Raw genomic sequence first — 16,840 nt, forward strand, 5'->3', positions numbered from 1 at the left:
ACAAACATAGTTATTTATCGGCATATCGTTCTTGATTGGCAGCATTACGTGAAATGCACTGCAGAAAAAGAACAATGGTCAATCCTTCTTTAATGCACACATTGTAAGTGGAGTTAATATCAGCACATGAGTCTTCTTTAAGTTGTACTTTTTACATTATGTTTGTGAGGTAATAGTTTGATCAGTTCTTTTTGCCAATTTAAGCAGATTACTAGATCTGTGTTAAATATTTAAAGCTATTTAATATCAGCTCCTGTTTTTTACCTCTGTGTTGGTATGCAGTCGACAAACTGTAGGAAAAAGATAGATAGTGTTCTTAGAGGTATTTGTATAGTGAATAGATATGTAGACACACTTTTTTTATTCATGAAAACATATGGACGTTATTGAAACTCATTATAACATAAGACTATTATTGTTGTCTTTTGATAAAAGTCATGCTCAGCAGCTCACAAACTTTGCTATGTTCTTATAATGCATAAAACCTCTATTAAAGTCTCTGTGTAGGTCTGTAGACATAAACATTTTAAAGGATTAACATTTTATTTTGATCATTGATTCAGTGACTAACTCATTTCACACAAGACATCACCAGGTGACATCACCTGAAATGGTCACTGAACAAATCATTAAATGGATTTGAAAAAATTTTGGTGAATGTAGTTAAAACACTTGAGCCACTTGGATAAATTTAAATCCCACAATGCACAAGCACAGAGTAAAAAATAAAAATTGTTTGTCATTATTGTAATTGATTAAATAATTTATTCTGGACCAGCTTGTGCTGTCTTTTATTGTCATGTGTGAAACAGAAGCAAGAGCTCCACAAGATGCCCTTTATTTTTGCAGCTAAGTTTGCAAAATTTTGCACTTAATTTGCAATACTTGAATCTTTAAAATACTACAAATACTACAAGTATATAATACTTATATATTAATATAATACTTATATCCAGGTAACCCCCCAATAATAAAAACAAGCAAGTACAAAAATGTCAGTTGGTATTATTAGTTGGCTGTGACATAATTTATGATGTTCATAAGGTGTCTTAATCATTGTGAAACAGTGTTTTCTTAATGGCATTAATCGCACTGAAGGCCTAGACTTAAAATGCACAGGTTGCCACTGCTTATATCATACTTGTATATTAATATATACTGTAATATATAAATACTGCACTATTGGGTCTGTGTGAGCCACCTACTGATAGCTGTGTTTGTTCATGTTAACTAACAAATGGAACCTTAATGTGAAGTTGAAATTGAAATTATTTTAACATCGGAAAAAACACTTGCATTACACTTAAAGATAAAAAATAAACAGGTTGCTTGTTGCAAAAATTAAAATATGATCAAATTTGTCTAGGTTTTTTTCTGTATTTCTCCTGCCCAAACCAAAAAAAGAGTGAAGGTCAGATTATTAAACATCACTTCACTAATCAAGCAAAGGACATTGTAATAAAACTTACCACACCTACCGCAGGAATGGTTGGTGGTAGGTACAGGTTGCTAGGCTGAGGCTTTAGTAAACACACACACAGCATGGAATCGATTTTACAGACCATTGTTGTAACTTGATTTGATGGAAAACCACAAGAACACTTCTTGAAGGCATGTTCATGTTGTGTGGTGGTTTACAGGCCAACATAACAGCAGCAGATATTACGCAGTGCATGCCCATGCCTAATTTGTCTGCATTTAATAAAGATGAGAACTTAAAGGGATAGTTCACCCTAAAATGAAAATTATTTTATTATTTACTCACCCTCATCAAAAATGGTGCCATCAATATCACAAGATACGCAAGAGCCAATGACATTTGATGTCACTGAAGTCCAACATGTGGCATAGTGTCATATTTGATTTGAGGGGAAGATGTTTAGTCAATAACGAATTTAGTTCTGATCATTGCACGCATTCATCGTATGGACTACTTTTATGGTGCTATTTTGGTGCTTTTTGTACTTTTTGGAGCTTGACAGACGTGTTCACTATGATCTGTTTTTGTACTGTATGAACAATTGCTGTGTGAAGATTATTCAAAAATTCATATTTTTTGCTCAACTGAAAATAATAATAAAGTTTCATAAAAAATAAAAAATAAATCATTAATCAATATCATTTTTCAGAATGGCTGAATAAATAAAATAATTTTATTCATTATCACATTATCACATTTGCTCTCTGAGAAGAGTTCCTGTTGCTCAACTGTTAAGAATGTGGCACTAGCAACACCAAAGGGTTTGATTCCTGAGGAGCACACATACTGATCAAATGCATATCTTGAATGCACTGTAAGTTGCTTTAACAAATGAATACATTTAAATGTAGTACAGAGAAAGTCAATGCACACAGCTGGGGGTCATCTAATGCAAGCTGCCCAGTCTACTAACAACTCTTTCAGTAAAGATAGGCAAGAGGATAAGCTTATTCCATATGGTCACTTCTTGTGAGTGGACATCTGCCCAGTTCACTACCAATATGCTGCTCTGGACAGAGCGTCCCAGGTTACTTCTTAGGTCCCGGTTACCTTAAGCAATGAGGACAGATAGACATCACTGGTCAGGGGATAAACAATGAACCTGCTGAACCTACACTGAAAAAAAATATGTGTTGGATTTACTTAATATATATATGTAGCATTTTTGCCTCATGCTTTTTAAGTAAATTTATGGTCATTTTATCAGAATTAGAATGAGCTTTATTGACAAGTGTTCTCACGTACACATGGAATTTTGTTTGGTGATAGGAGAAACAAGTGCACACAGAACATTACAGTGAGACACAGAATATAAAACAAGGAGTATAAACAGACACAAATAATAGGACATATAACATAGAATGGCATGTGTACATGTGCAAGTGGTAATGTATGTGCAAGGTAAGGGTATGTACAGTTATTGAATTAAATATGTGAATTTACATATGTTCATGAGATATTTACATTATTGCACTATGGGGGAGTCCTGAGGCAGTTTAATTGTTCATGAAGAAAATGACCTGAGGGTAAAAACTGTTCTTGTGCCTGGATGTCCTGGTGCTCAGTGCTCTGTAGCGCCAGCCAGAGTTCAAAGAGGGAGTGGGCAGGGTGTGTGGAGTCCAGAGTGATTCTACCTGCACATTTCCTCACTCTGGAGATGTACAGGTCTTGGAGGGAGGGCAGAAGGGCACCAATAATCCTCTCAGCAGTCCTGACTGTCCGTTGTAGTTTCCTTCTGTCTGATTTGGTGGCTGAACCAAACCAGACAGTTATAGATGTACACAGGACAGACACAATGACGGCCGAGTAGAATTGAGTCAGCAGCTCCAGTAGCAGGTTGAACTTCCTCAGCTGGCTAAGATAGTACAACCTCTGCTGAGCCTTCTTCACAATGGAGTCTATGTGGTTGTCCCACTTCAGGTCCTGAGAGATGGTAGAGCCCAGGAACCTGAATGACTCCCCTGCTGCCACAGTGGTGTTCAGGATGGTGAGGGGGTGAGTGCACGGGATTTCTCCTGAAGTCCACTATCATCCCCATTAACTTTAATATTATTGTTTCTACCTAAATTAATTGCATCAAAAGAAAATAATGAGGTCAGCCAAAAAAATCTATATGAATTCTTAATTACAACTAAATAAATTCCCCAATAAGTTCCTTTTGACCAAACAAACATGCTTAAAAGATTCAAGCACAAGGCTTATGGGTATTCCCCACAACCTCGGTTCTGTACTTGATCGTTTGAGTTAGTAGTACTTATCTTAATTTTAAAAACAGAAGTGAAGATTTTTAAAAGCACATTTCAGCTCTGTTTGACCATACAATGCAAATATACAGGTGCCATCAGGCTGCTGGCTGCTTGACGGTCCAAAAGTCATATTTAGGCAACATAAAAGTAATCCATACGACTCCTGTCGATCAATTAATGTCTTCAGGAGCAAATCGATAGATTTGTGCAATAATATAAATTGATAATTAAAACTTTATTAACTTTAAAAAAATCGCTTCCTGCCAGCAGTCGACGCATCACGTTGCTGTCGCGTGACGCAATGGCGCGTTCACGTGAGAATTCGGAAGCGCGCACTTTGTATACAACAGAGGAACGAGCAAGAGTTAGGTCATTTCAAACAGCAATCCAGTGCTGGCCGGAAGCAAAGATTTAAAAGTTAAAAACGATTTAATAATCAATTTGTTTCTTATACCAACCTATCGGTTTGCTTCAGAAGACATTAATTTATCGACTGGAGTCATGTGGATTACTTTTATGCTGCCTAAATATGCCTTTTGGACTGTCATATATCCAGCAGCCTGATGGCACCTGTTTACTTGCATTGTATGGACAAAAAGAGCTGAAATGTGCTTATAAAAATCTTCACTTTGGTTCTGCTGAAGAAGGAAAGTCATACACATCTTGGATGGCTTAAAGGTAAGTAAATCATTAAAGAATTTTCATTTTTGGGTGAACTAACCCTTTAATGCAAATTAAGTAAAGCTAAAAATGTTATAAATATTTAAGTTTGAGTAGAAGCATTATTTTCTTACGTTGTTGTTTTTTTTCCAGTGTACATATTGTGTTTCCTATTGGCAGAAGCATTGTTCGGTGTGTGTGTGTTCCTGTGCGGTGGGTCTTCACACGCATGTTACTCTCTCCCTATGGACAATGGGAAAGCTCTATGTAGGCCACCCAACAGTTTTCACTGTGGTTGCTGTGGAAATATTATGTTAAACCTTGTTTGAAGACCGTGGTCAATAGACCTCAATGTCTCACAAAGACATAATCACAAACTGTTAAAAAAAAAAAAAACAATCGGTCATGTGACATGCGAGAACCAGTGCTGTTTAGCATCATTAACATCAAACCTAGCACGATGCGTCTAAATGCGTATTTTTATTAAGCTAAGAAGATCATTTTCTTTCACCTTGTTCTCAGAATCTCATGGAAATAAATGCTTTTTTTATCTGACAGGCAAAGATTTAGCAGTTACTATTAATGAGGTGTGATGTTGATCAATCCCAGTGTTTTAACCAGATCACCATTTATACTAACCGCTTAAGTTCATGTTCCAGTTTATTTATAAAGCACTTTAAAAACTACAGTGTAGACTTAAGTGCTGTACATTAAGATCAAACAAAAGAACACAATATTATTCAAACACAATGGAATAAAACATTTACAAAAATTAAAACCAAACATAAAAATGACCACTACATTTAAAAGGCAAAAGAGAACAGATGAGTCTTGAGGTGCTGCTTAAAACCAGAACCAAGATGTAGAGGGCATCAGCGGATCCTATCTGACAAATGTGTGTGCAGGATGTGAAACAGACAGTCCACTTTAGCAAATCTCCACCGTGCTGGGCAGTGACAGTGGCTTGTCACCTCTTGACTATCAGCAGCACTCTCACTGACACGATCACATCTCAATCCAAATACAGGCACTTTTAGGCTTTATTGGGTCTTTATTTTTATGTTCTGTTTTGTGTCGCAGAAATTTAAAAAAAAAAATTTTGTGTGTGTGTGCATTAGACATGTTCAATGCTCTCTACAACTGATCAACAGAGAGCATTTGTGCTTTTCTGCTTGGCTGAGTGCAGTCTGCAGATGCCTGCTTTATCCCTGGCATATGCTAAAATTCTGCCCAACATTAGACAGCGTGCATGACCAAATTCCAGCTTTACTTAGACAGTGGCAGGCTTCTTCCAAACAGGATGCAGACACGGAGATAGCGACACACTACATCAACAGAATGGCCGATGGCAAAAGAGGTTTGTGCTGCTTCTTTTCAACCTAGTTACTCTTGAATAATACAGGAGAACAATGAGAGAGTAGTTATTTCAATGTGAAAAGGCTACTTTAGCAAATTGCTGGATTATATTAATTTTTTAACTAACATGTCTTTAAATTCAGTCCCTAACCTTCTGCCTAACATCTTCCTTTGTGTTCCAAAGAAGACAGAAGGTCAAATGGATCTGGAACAACCTGAGGGTGAGCAAATGATTTCAGAATTTTAAATTTTGGGTGAACTATACCTTTAAAAGTGATCATCGCAGTTTGACATTTCATTAGGGCTTCCATCCACATGTTTATGTGCACACTTTGGGACATTGCATAAAAACTGCTGGATGGAAACACCAAGATACCAATAAAATCTCCAAAAAAGTATATGCTCTCTTGAGGTGGCTTATTTATTTGATAAAAACAAATGTGCATAAACTATGATGGAAACACATTAACCAAATAAACTCCTATTGAATTTATTAGGAATACAAGATGTGCATCAAAAAAGTCATGTGACTAATTAATTTATTCACAACTGGACTAACCAGCAGACCAATCATCGCATCTGAAATGTTGCTCTGGTCATCCTGAAATAACGGTGTTCTGAAAATCCAAAGCCTGCCAAGGGCGTTGTTGCTCCCAGACCTGAGACAAAGTTCTTTACAGTGTTTTGTCAGCATGTTCTAAACCACGAGTATTTTATAAATAAAAGAGTCACAGTGGCAACAATTTCTCCGGAAGTGATTATTTTGTTTTTTTGAACACATGGAAACGCTGCTTTATTCGCACATAGTTTTTGCGATGTTATTGTTTTCCGCATATATTAACTTCAGAACTTGGATGGAAGCAGCTAGTGACATTTTTGTACTTGGTGCGATGGAGTTAATAGCGACACTGTAAAATCTTATCGTGAATATTTTTTCGCCGACACTTTCGGATTCAGTGAAAGTAAATCTATATTCATTGAAATTAAAAACCTGTAGATGAACTAGTACAATTAGGGTCATTGTGGAGTTCTATACCAACCCCCATACGCTTCCTTTCACAAGCTTCGTCAGAGGCAGCAGATGGAGACATGGCATCGCAGTTTTTCCAAGCCAATGATTAGATTACAATTTGAATGCCCAGTCAGCAAACAATCTCATTACTGGCTTAAATGCCCAGCTATCTCCTGTCAGAAAGAGCCTGTGAGTGCACAATCACATCTCCTGCCTCTCACAACAAAACACAATGCCATTCGAGTCAAATGTCAACAGTGGTGATTCTAGGGTTCATGTAACACCTTCAAAGTGATGTATTTTTTTTTTCAATGCAAAAATACTTCTCAATGCTAAAATGCCCTATCCCAGTTTAATATGCAGAGAACTATAAGTAAGCCAGTCGTACAGTAGGTTAATTTCCCTGAAAAGTGTAAACATGCACAGAATAGGTCACACCAAACACCACCTGTTTCTGAATCCTCTTACCACAGCCAAACATCTCACCTGCTCCTCAGTCTGCAATCAGCAGCGGATTTTTTAGTGATTCACAAACTGCTGATAGCATTAGGGGATTAGCCTAATGCTTGTCAAGCTGTTCAGCAGTACACCTGAGCGATGCTAACAGCTGAAAACAAAATGTTGAAACAGATGTTTGATATGATGAGCTTTTAAATAAATCAGAAATCTTTTCAACACCTCTTCAGGCATCAAAATATCAGGGTTTTGGAAAGAACGGGTCATGTGTAATTCAGTAGCTTAGTCTGGCAGAAGTTCCAGAATGGCTAACATTTAACAGCACCTTTAAGAGTTTTGTTTGAGGCACAAAATATGCTCGAGCACAACTGTGCATTCTGTTGTCTGCATAATAAGTTGTACTTTTTAGTTTTGGATGGCCAGACATTGTAACCACACAAATTTGTTTATACACACATTTTCTAATCCTTATCATTTTAACTTCAGTGTTGTCTGTACAACCCTTTGTGGAGAAAGCTACCACTTTCATGCCTTGCAACCCTAAATGTCATGTAAACTACACAGTGGTTGGTCATTTTACATGTGCAGATTACCTCTTCCTGTAAGTGGACAGTTCTAAGTCAAAAATAAAGTACAATGTGGACCAAACCTTATACCAGTCTCAAACTACCAATGTCTGACCTTCTGACCAATTAATTTTTAATGACTTTTACATGATTTTTCCAGTCTATGAATCTTTCTAGCCAATGAAATGTTTTAGAGCTTGGCATAAGTAGAAGAAATTACTATATTCACTATAGAAATTTGCATGACTTTTCAATTACTTTTTAAGATGTACCTTACTTCTATTAGTTGTCCAGACCTGGAAATACATATTTAAATATTCCCTGATATTTCAAGGTTTACCATGACCATTGGAAACCTGCTGTAAATTTTGTTTTTATGTGCCTTTTAGGAGGGGCAAGTAACTCTGAAATCAATTAAATCAAAATGTATTTATTTTTTAAATAATGACGAAGTACTTTTCATGAACATCTACACAGAAAAGGGTGAATAAATAAGCAGAAAAGGTTTGTAGACTTTGTGATCAGAATTTTTTGTTTTGTTTGCAACATGCATTGAATGTCATTGAACTGACTGAGGCAAGTATGCAAGTACTGTATATTGACAACTAAGCAGTCATCAATATATTTGCTCTGTGCCATTTAAAAGGAGAATTACAAGTGGTATTTAACAGAAATCAATCTTTGCAATCAATCTTTACTGGTCTTGAACCAGCAAACAGAATTACCTCTTTGTGGTTTATGGTATACCACCTCTATGCATTCTGGATAGCATTCCTTCCTTAGCAACGAGGTCAAAGCCATAGCCAAGGCGGTTTATGCAGGATGGATAGAACAGTTGATAGAGAGGAGGTATAAATAGAAGGAGATAAGGAAGAGCACTGCAGTAACACGCGAGACACAGTTGGCCTAGAGGAAACAAACGTGTGAAGACCCACCACACAGGAACACACACACACACACCGAACAATGCTTCTGCCACAAAGATTAGACAAGAGGTCTCTGGAGGACTTGAGTCTATGCTCTTCTCTTTCCCAGCAGCGAGATAAGACATGATATGAGTGCTCAGCAAAGGGATACATTTTTCATCTAAAGCAACTTACGGTATACAGACAATCTACCTGGAGCAACATGCACCACCATAATGGTGAAAGCTGCAATCTTAAAGGAAAAGTTTACCCTAAAATTTAAATTATATCATTATTTAATCATCCTCATATTGTTTGAAGTACATGTGGCTTTCTTTCTTAAGGGGTACACAAAAGGAGATGTTTAAGGACTGATAGCCTCAGTCCCCTTTCACATTCATTTTATGGATAAAGAGCAGCAGCGACGTTCATTAAAAAAAAAAAAAAAAAAAAAAACATTTGTTTGTGTTTTTATGAAAAAATAAGGGTGAGTAAAAGACAAAATATAAATTTTAGGGTGAACTTTTCATTTTTTGCTAAACTAACCCTTTAAGTATTACAGCTATTCAAAAACATCTAGAAATGAATACACCTCTTAAAAACACTCCAAATTTGTGGGAACAAAGTAAGCTAATGTCTCATTTAGGCTTTAAAAGGTTTGACTTAGAGGACAGGAAGAACACATGTTAAATCAATTGGCGGCAGAGCCAGATAGAACTCAGAAATAAAAACAAACCATCCGATTAATGTCATTTTTTGAGCCATTCAGTTGTAGACTTTTTCGCTGCCAAATCCTCATGACTTTGATATCTGGTTAAATATACACCCACTTTTAGACCCAGCAGTCCAACTTAATGCTAATTGCAGGAAACGAACAAAAACCCGAAAAACGTCAACCTATGTGTGATGTCACTCATACCCAAAAACTTCTTACCTCATGGCAAAATGAACCAGAATATACCAGACTGCATGCAACCACTTGGGGAAATGAAGTCAGAAATTACTTTAGGAAGTAAGTTTACAAGCTTTAGTAAGTAAGAGGCAGCATGAGTGCATAAATGTGGCAACAATTCTAAAATGTTCAGCAAGTAATAAAAAATAAATAAAAAAAACAGGAAAATTAACTTAAGTGGTGGTTTCATATGCAAAAGTCACTGCAACAATGCTAATTTGTTTTAGGTGGTTATCAGGGCATTGCCATGAGATTGCAAAGGTCTTCTGGGTGGTTGCTAGGTGATTGTTTACTAATCCAAGTCAAAAGAGCCACCCCCTCTCAAGTCTCCCTAAATGGCTGTTTTCACTCCTTCAATGTAAATCTATGGGATTTTCCCTCTGTTTTAAAGTCCACAAGGCAAACACTGCCAGTCTGTTCACTAAGAACAGGACACCTCTTCTCAACAAGCCATGTGATTAGAGGTATTGTTCATGTTTATAGCCCAGACAGTACAGAATAAAATACGCCAATACTTAAGGTTGGGGGTTTGTTCAGATACCTAACCCTAAGTAATAGTAATAGTGATGATTGCCTTAGCTTGCCATTTTGGAATACTATAAATGACAACTGGTCCTTAAGCCAGCATGTAGTGAAGGGCTCAGTTTAGACCCCTTATTCAACATTTAACTGTGCAAACCCTTTTTATCTGCCTTATATATATCCTGGAGTGCAAGCGACATTTGAATTCAAGATCTTGCAATCTGCAGCACCACTGCCCTCTTTTGTTAGATGAACCCCATTGCTGCAAAGTGAAGTGGCATGCACAACAAGCTCTTGTTGTATTACTATGTTGTTCAAACACATAGGAAAATAGAAGATTTTGATTTGCTAATATCAAAATTATATCAAGATGTCACTTTTGCATGTGAATATACTTCAGATCTGGAGAGCAGGCGATTACAATAGTCAACATTCAGGGGTGCAAAGCATAATGCAATTGAATAGGTGTAACCTTAAATTAAGTATATGTTGATAAAACACTCACATCAAACATGTCGATGTAAGTGAACTCTACACTCACAGAAACTATAAAATTCCATTCTATATCTGGGGGTCTTTTGAGAGGCGTCTGCTCTGCAGCCCTCTGATTATGAGGAATTTCTGAGACTTCATCTATTATTTAGGGAAGCAAAGCCACGGATGGGGGGAGGTTGCCTTTTGAAAACGCACCACTGCCATGAGGTGGTCTTCACACCCCCAGTCCCACTCACTTACTTATTAAAAAGGCTTTCATCTGTTTTCCCCATGAAAAAGAGGGCAAATGGATGGAATGGAAAGTGGTTAAAATTCAGCACCCAAACACTTCTTATGGCTAGATTTTACCCCCAAAACCCCTCCCCCATGATATAAAAAAAGTTTTGTCTTAGCTATGCAATGCCCTTTTTAGAAAAGAGTAGGCTTTCAAAAGTTTGGCGTGTCCTTATTTAGAAGAAAAGGAATCAAAGGAATATAATAGTAACTACTTATATATTCCAATTTCAATATGCTTTTCTGATGAGGAAGGTTTGAAAGTTGAGTGTCATTGCAGTACAATTCCGCTGTCTCACTTGCAGGACTGTTTCGAGGAATGGAGGACAAGATGAGAGAAAGCTCCAAGATGAGAGCGTCTCAGCAAGAAACACAGAGCAACGTTGAACTCTTTATGCCCATATAGCCACTTCCTGTTAGTTTGCTGAACGATCTGACTGATCTGAACAGACAAGTGGAACTTGAAGAAAAATCCCAGCATTTATCAGAAGGAATGGAGTCTGTTAAAGTTTTGATGCCTTCAGACAGAATTAAAGGGACAGTTCACCCAAAAATGAAAATTCTGTCATCATTTACTCAAACTCATTTTGTTCCAAACGGGTATTACTGTCTTTCCTCTGTGTAAAACAAAAGGTAATTTTCGGCAGATTGCAGCATCAGTCACCACTGAACATGAACTGTCCCTTTCTTATTTTAGAAAGTTATTAGAATGCTGAAAGTTGAAGAAGCTAAAACAAAAAAAAAAACAACAACAAAAAAACAACTAAAACCTACATAACTATACTTATTTAAAAGGAATGACAAAAAGGGTTATAATTTTTCTTCCATTTATATCTTTTTTATACTTGTATAGAGTTTAAACCAGTGTGCCCCATTAGCAAAAAAGTAGGATGACAATAGCATAGCCAAAGGCAGATGAGTTAGAGACAAAAGAAAAAGCTCTTGAAACTCTGCTGCCTGAATCTATCAGAACTCAAGTCAACTTCCATCACATCACTGGAGCCACTTACAGTACAGTGTGCCACAGAGCTTACAGCTCAAAGGAAGGACAGAACAGAAGAGAAAGGAAATGGGATCTCCTAAGAAAGACTTTGAATTTCCTTGACGTTTTTCATAAAAAACATAAAATGTTTTCATGGTACAACAAGACTCTCAAATTCCAGCGGATCCCATATAGATATGATAGATACATAACATGTCCATCATATATTTAAAATGAAGAAATATATCCTCTTCCTGAAATTAACAAGATCTCAAATGAAGTATTCTTGCTATATACGATGCTTTTGGGAAATGCTGCCCTGATCAATCCAAGCATGAATACAAAGGTTTCTGAGGTAACGGTTTAACAGAAGATCTTTGCTTGGTTCAGGATCCAGATCACACATTGAGAAAAATCATTCAGTTCAGTTCAAAACAGAGATCAGGTATTTTGGCTTTAACAACAACTACAACAACAACAACAAACATATGCAAGATTTTAACAAAACTGGCAATAAGGGTCAGTCACCTAATTTAACCTAAACTGCAGTTGATGGTAAAAAAAGAAGACAATTGTGAATTAGCATGACAACAGGGAAATGGAGAGATCACAAAAGAGTCCTACAGAGAGAGTATTATCCAATGGCACAGCAAGAGAGAAAATCCCAGTCCAAGAGGACCATATTTAAGCATCAACATTTGTGTATTGTATCAAAATAATAGCTAAGAATTAAGCAAACCTAGTCAGATTTACACTTTCTAAAACTTTATTACCACTACTTTGCAAAGCTTCTGTTGTTTCGCTGATCAGTTAAAGGGCTAGTTCACCCAAACATGAAAATTCTAGCAAATAATTGCAAGAAAAATGTATGTTTGAAATCTATGAAAAAGAGTATCTACTCTTTCTATTAAACTTGTCTGTCACTTAGACTTGGATCCAAGTCTGAATAAAACCATCCTCCAGCCCCACACTGACCTTCTATTATGCAGAGGGTCAGTGATGAATGTAGCATTTTATAATGGAAGCCTGTGCATGACCCTAGAGACCAAGTTCCTGCTTTTAGCAAACACCAGTGCGCCTCTGGCTTGACAGTGGGACAATACGTGGAGCGTATTGTGAATAAAGAATGTGAAAAGTGAAAATGACACACCCTTGGCTTTTCCAAAACTAGGCGTCCTCATTTAAATAAAGGCAAAGGATGCCCATCGCTCTGGTTTGTATGTCTGGTTTCCAGAGATGTGGTGTGACAGAGGAAAAGTTGGGACTTGACCGACATAGGGCGTCCTGGTGGCACAGCCATTTTAGCTGCCTCTGCCAGTTCGTGCTACTACTGAATTATGCATTTGGGACAGTCATAATGAATTTTACAATGCAAAGAGATTTAACCCTTCCTTGGTTTTGCGGGTCATTTTGATTAGTTTTTAAACCGGTTCTAATGCAACATCAAAGGAGGGTTAAATACAGTGGCAAAAAAAAAAAAAAAAAAAGTATGTGAACCCTTTGGAATTACCGGCATTTATGTATAAATTTGTCTTAAAATCTGGTTTGATCTTCATCTAAGTAACAATAACAAACACAATTTGTTTTAACTAATAACATACAAATTATTGTATTGTTCTTGTACATATTGAATACATCATTCAAATATTCAAAGTGTAGGTTGGAGATAGTATGTGAACCCCTAGGCTAGAGTCAGGAGTTGGCAAACCTGGCATCCAATTAATGAAACAAGATTGGAGGTGTGGGTTATTGTGCTTTTGACTTATTAAAAGCCCTCAAACATTTTGAGTTTAATATTCACAAGAAGCATCTGCTGATGTGGACCATGCCTCGCAAAAAAGAGATCTCAGAAGACCTACTGTATGATCAAGAATTGTTGCTTTGCATAAAGCTGGAAAGAATTACAAAGTTATCTCGAAGAGCTTAGACATTCATCTGTCCACAGTTAGACAACTTGTCTATAAATGGAGACGATTTAGTACTACATATAACAACGAAAGACCCAGTAATTGCCGAACACCTCAAGGCTATTGACATTAGCGCTGCAGCTCATTTAGCATGAATAGTCTTGGGCTAACATGCATATTTATCTCAATATCTTAAGCTCTTTCATGTTCAACAGAAGGTCCACAGACAGAGGCAAAAAGATTAATCTCTGTCTAGTCTCATGTGGCAGGGATAATTAATTAATGCTCTTTACATACTTCACACAGGTAGCGCTACAATGAAAGACATGTATGGTTAGCATGTAGGTTAGCATATACTGCACCTATGGCGAATGAATTCTGAAAACACTAAAAGACAGAAAATCTTCTTACATCTTAGATCACAAGAGTCAAGGAAGATGAAAGTAAAGGGTTGCTCAACTGAGCCTCCACTGCCAGGGTCCTGATCCCTGATCATCGACATTCAGGAAAGAAGTGTACAAAGTCCCATTAACACCAATATTTCTTTAACATCAACAAATCAATACATACACATGAATAAAAAATGGTGTCAACCTTCAGACATCAGATGGACTGAAAAGGTCATCTGAATATAAATGAGTTTATCTCATTAATCATTTCCAGTGATATCTTTCAGTCTTTTCCATAGGGTGAGGCCATTTCTGCTCTCCTATGGCTGTATGTACAACTGAGTTAGAGATATCTGATGATGGAGAAAGTTGGTGGAGGTGGAGTGTGGGGCATCCTGCTAGAAACCCCCCCCCCCCCCAAAAAAACAACTTAAACTATCCTAAGTTGATTTGCTGGTCTTAGCTGGTTTAAGAAGGTTTAGCTGGTTTCCCAGACCGGCTAAGCTGGTGTTCAGATTGTCTTCCTGCCTGGTCAAGCTGTTCAGTTCATTTAGCTGGTTGACCAGCTGACAAATGCCCAAACCCCTTTAAAACCCTCAAAGTAGACCAGCCTAATCAACTTGGCCAGATAATCATCTTAGACTATTTTATACAAAAAAAAACAAACAACAAAAAAAATTATTCATGTGGATATTTTGAGTCATTGTTTTTTCAGCATGGTACTGCCAAGAATCTGTTTTTAGTGAATACCTTCCAACACCAGAAACATTAACAGTGATAATGGACTTGTTTACTTGGTTAAAAAGTAAGAGGACAAAAGTACTAAGTGGGAATGATGTCATACCAGCGAGTCAATGAATCGTGCCATGGCCAAACAGGGCTAATCTTTACCTCAGAGCTGACCTCCCTAGACTCCAAGGTCTTACCTTCTGACCCAAAGTGAATTAAGGTCAACAGTGAACATGGATGGTTTAAAGACCCAGGAAACAAAAGCTGTGTCTCAAGTAAAACACTTTACGCTGAGCATCTTTTCAAAGGGTGTCAAATGGAACACTAACGTAACTTCACTACACAGAAGCATTTGCCGCTTTTCATGTGAAAGAAGTGATGATTCAAACTTTAGCACGTCAGCCAACCTCAGTCCAACACTTATATATCAAATAATGTGTTCACAAAGCTTGGGGTGATGGTAAAGCATTTAATTCACATTTATAAGGGGTTGTCTTCACAGAAGTTTCAATAGTTGCCACATTTGGCATTATAATAACTGTTTTGTCAGGAAAGCATTGCAGTCAGGTAACCCCGCCCCACTTACCCTGTTAAGTGCATAAAGTGTCCAACATTTCACACTCTGTTTTTCTTTTTTCTTTTTTTCAGCTGAAGACATACATCATCCGGGTACTTAGTGCTCTATGTTCTGTTGCATTTTTCAGTGTGAATGCACTACTTACACTGCTTACACTACAATATGCCATAGTGAAGAAGTGTGCACACTGGAACACAGCTAAAGACTAAAATGAGACTGTTGTGAAAATATCATTGCTTGCTTGTACTCTGTTTTGCCCAGAAAGACAAATCCTTCAACCTCCAATCCAAAAAGTCCTCCAATTTCAGATCTGCTGATCAGATCTAATTAGGTATCACTATATCTTATTGTGATGCTAATTGAGAATGGCAGAGGAAGGCTGACTGTTTAAAAAACTGAACAGGAAACAGGTCTATGAAACTTGTCTTCCCAATGGGACAAAGCAATAACTTTCGCAATCAACATTTAAGGACTAAATGGTACATTAGATGCTTTCTTAGACTGCAACTTTTTAACAAACTTAAATTTTATGGTTAGCGTAATTGAACTTTAACTCTTATCATATAAACAACTGACTGTTATTGATGATATCATACAGTTTGTCATAATTACATATTATGTAAAACACCCTTTAAAAGCACTATAATATAAATATTCATTAAATTGTGTAATCCATGTTATCATTTCAACCAGAGAGCAACTGATTTTTAGCATCTTTACCCTGTTCTTGAGTTCAACAAGGCCACTTGGAAAATTTTCAACTTTAGGTTAGCTACAATGGTTTTGTTACTGCCAATGATTAATAGTGAAAATGAGTCAACTGAACATGAACATGTACCACATTCACTATTTGTAAGTACAGGTGAACCAACAACTTATGTATTTGATGTTCCCCTTTAGATGTGTTTAAAAAGCCTTTTACAGGCAACCCAAAAGACTTGAAAGGGAACCACAAACTTCAAAATCATAATCTTCAGCCCAGAGGAATCTGGTTGGGCGAGTGCCTGGAATACAAAGCTAAATCAGAACAGTTCAAATCTGAGTCTAACACACTCACAGCAAAGTTCAGCAAAAAGGAACTTAAGCTGTGTTAGGCAGTCAGGCCAGGAGAGCCTAATGTCTACTGGCAAGCTCGTCTTCACGAAGGAGCACTGTGGACAATTCTCCATTCCTCATGGCCCCTACAAAGTGATTAGGTTCCGTGTCAGTGGTACTAGTTAATGGTGATGACAGGGCTAACTGTGAATTAATGCACAAGTCCACAGGCCGAGTTCAGCTCAGTCGTAAAAGAAAAGCATTCATAGGGAGGTGATCGGGAGGGCTTCAACATTTA

The 16,840-nt window shown here is 37.2% G+C and overlaps 1 long non-coding RNA gene across 1 annotated transcript; it reads left to right on the plus strand.

Moving 5' to 3' along the window:
- The first annotated feature begins 5,335 nt into the window (after positions 1-5,335).
- On the plus strand, positions 5,336-11,470 carry LOC127436083 (uncharacterized). Its single transcript, XR_007896330.1, has 3 exons — positions 5,336-5,743; positions 5,927-5,963; positions 11,229-11,470. It is a non-coding gene; the product is annotated as an uncharacterized LOC127436083 (long non-coding RNA).
- The last annotated feature ends 5,370 nt before the right edge of the window (positions 11,471-16,840 follow it).

This window comes from Myxocyprinus asiaticus, chromosome 46 (assembly GCF_019703515.2).
Source record: "Myxocyprinus asiaticus isolate MX2 ecotype Aquarium Trade chromosome 46, UBuf_Myxa_2, whole genome shotgun sequence".
In the NCBI taxonomy this organism is placed as follows: Eukaryota; Metazoa; Chordata; class Actinopteri; order Cypriniformes; family Catostomidae; genus Myxocyprinus; species Myxocyprinus asiaticus.